The sequence below is a fragment of the Crocodylus porosus genome, unplaced genomic scaffold (assembly GCF_001723895.1).
Source record: "Crocodylus porosus isolate Cpor-Errol unplaced genomic scaffold, CroPor_comp1, whole genome shotgun sequence".
Lineage (NCBI taxonomy): Eukaryota > Metazoa > Chordata > Crocodylia > Crocodylidae > Crocodylus > Crocodylus porosus.
Window position 1 is genome coordinate 180,090,127 of NW_017728906.1, and position 2,963 is coordinate 180,093,089.

At 39.7% G+C, this 2,963-nt stretch overlaps 1 protein-coding gene across 1 annotated transcript in view; it reads left to right on the plus strand.

Moving 5' to 3' along the window:
- TRPC6 (transient receptor potential cation channel subfamily C member 6) overlaps positions 1-2,963 on the plus strand; it is a 186,175-nt gene that overhangs the window by 157,583 nt on the left and 25,629 nt on the right. The gene's annotated exons all lie outside the window — the stretch shown is intronic.

Consider the following 2,963-nt stretch of genomic DNA (forward strand, 5'->3'; position numbering starts at 1 on the left):
ACTGGGGGGGTTGTGGATGTGAGGACTAGTTTTTATTTATATATAAATAAATAAGTAAAACCAGTTCCCATAGACTAAATGTGCTGGTATGTAGTTCAGGTGTGAAATGGGTGCTGTGGTAGCACATCCTGGCATGCACAGTAGATGAAATAACTCTACTGATGAAAATTTTTGGCTACTTAAGCATCTAAGAAGGGAGTTTTGGAGGTTTTCTTCTCTGCTCACTTAAACTTGGTCACCTGACTTCTACTGGCACCTAATTGCTTATGACCCTAAGCAACTTCCTCTGTGGTGCAGCAGGAACTTGAACTTCAGTATGAGAAATCCTAGACCAGCATCTTACCTACTGAACCATCCTTCTTTTCTGTCAACTTAATAAATGTGTCTCTTTTTGGTAAGGTCGTACATGTTATAAAATTATATTTACAAACTCACCAGGGGGGACTAGCGGGAAGTGGGTGAGGCTCTGTTCCCCCAGGCACCACCAGAGGTTACTAGGATAAATGGCCACAAATTGTTAGAGAGAAGGTTCAGGCTGGACATCAGGAGACATTACTTTACAGTTAGGGCTGCCAGGCTCTGGAATGGACTCCCAAGGGAGGTGGTGCTCTCTCCTACCTTGGTGATCTTCAAGAGGAGGCTGGACAGATATTTGGCTGGGGTGTTATGACCCCACACTCGTTCCTGCCTGGGGCAGGAGGTCAGACCTGATGATCTGTTTAGGCCCCTTCTGATCCTAAGCACTATGAAACTATACATAATGTGATTGCAAGCATGCTCATCTTCACCCTCACCCACACTATAATTTGTATGCAACAGTGAAGTTCCACAGTCAAAGAATCTGCCCCTCCCCTGCAAGAAAGAACTTCCCCAAAACCTATGGCCAAAAATCTTAAATATATTTAAATTATATCTTTTACATTTCTTCACAAAATATAGGGAATTCAGACACCTACATCAGAGTTGTATATTCATTCTTGACCCAATCTCCTAAAAGATAGACATAGTGACAACCAACATTAGCATATCCATAACCCTTTGTGGATATGGGAACTATTTTTTTTATGCCTTGATTCTCCAGGTTTAAAATTATAACCTCCATGTCCCACAGGAGTGTAGGTAAGCTATATTAAAGATTACCAGGCTATAAAATAATTACGTCCATAAAAACCTGTTATAGATAATTCCATAGCAAACGGTGCACAAAGTATAATGCAGTAGAACTTGGGTCATCTGTATCTAGGTGGTTCAAAACACACTTAATTTGCAGTGGGCTGCCAAATTTGGATGATCTGTGAACCCGTTTACTGCAACTTTTACTTTGAAGGGGGCTTCCCCATTCTCCTTGAGTGCATCAGTGGTCAAGCACAGCTGATCAGTTTGTAGGTTAAAATAAAAGCTAAAGCTAACAGCTGGAGTCCTACCGTGGTTTTGTATGCTTTGCAGACTGTCAATGTCACATGGTGGTTAGAAGCAAATCCTGAACAGTATCTGAATTCTACTCTACCTTAGCTGATCTTGTATCTTTTGCAAAGTTATCAGAGGAAAGAAAAGAGACGCTCCTATTTTTAATACTGATACAACATCATAGAGCATTGTGGTTAGACTTCTGCTTATTTATGTCAGATCCATTCATGGAGTTTGGTCTGTCTGCTGTATGTAGCTCCAGTGGCCCCAAATTTCCAAGAAGCTGATTTAATCATTTTCAGGAAGAGAATCTCTAGTTATTGCAAAGCAGCCATATTTTCTCCATGACTAGCTTATAGGATGTTTCTGGAATGAAAGCAGAGGGAACGAGGCTCTCTCTTTGCTGGCCCAATGTGCCAGGTAGTGGATTCAGAAGTGGGTCTGTCTCTGGCTCCATAATTTGATGACAATCACCTATTATTTTTGGAGTGTGTTGAAAACTGCTGCCTTGCTACTGAGAGAAGTTAGATAGACAATCAAATTCCCACTCCTGCAGCATAGTGATGAAAAGTGCAAATATATTTTCCTAAATCTTATATAGATATACATGCTTAGGACATATTCTAATCTAGTCTATTCTAATATAATCTAATATTCTATTGGTTTAGGAATCTATTTCTTAACTTCTCAGACATCCTGGATATTTTGAAATACAATTATATAATTAGTGTTTTATTGACTACATTGAGTATTATTACAGATATCTTTAAAAAAGAAATTAAAATTGTTATTTCAAGCATTGTTACAGTCCCTGAAACATATTCTAGACTTCGATTTTTAAAAAATTTCTGACCACTTGGTCTTCATTTCTTGAAATCATTAAGGAACATGTGTATTTTTCACACTGTAATAAAAACTTACAGTCTTGGGAGAATGGCAGTTTTGTATGCGTACATCAGTTTTCTGAAGTTTAATATAATTAAAGTGAATTGAAAGTTTCCATTCTGAGGAAATTCATGGTCAAGAGCATGCGTCTTGCTATATGGGCCATACTAAAAGCACTTGGGAGGGTCTAATGACATTCTACTCCCTAACTGTAGCTGGAATAATTAAACTTCTAGAAACCTCTGGTGAGAAATGAATAGAAACGTGGGGCATCTGCCAATGAACAGCTGTTTGTTGGATAGAAAGTAAGAAAAGATAGTGTCCAATTGGAAGTTAGTCAGAAAATGTGATTAGTACATTTTCTTTCATAGATTTCATAGACATTAGGACTGGAAGGGACCTCAGAAGATGATCGAGTCCAGCCCCCCACTCAAAGGGCAGGAAGTCAGCTGAGGTCATAGGATCCCAGCAAGATAAGCATCCAATTTGCTCTTGAAGGTGTTCAGTGTAGGTGCTTGAACCACCTCCGATGGCAGACTATTCCAGACCTTGGGGGCTTGGACAGTAAAGAAATTCTTCCTTATGTCCAGCCTGAAATGGTCTCGCAGTAGTTTATGACTGTTTGACCTCCCTTGGGGCGCTCTGGTGAACAAACGTTCCCCCAGATTCTG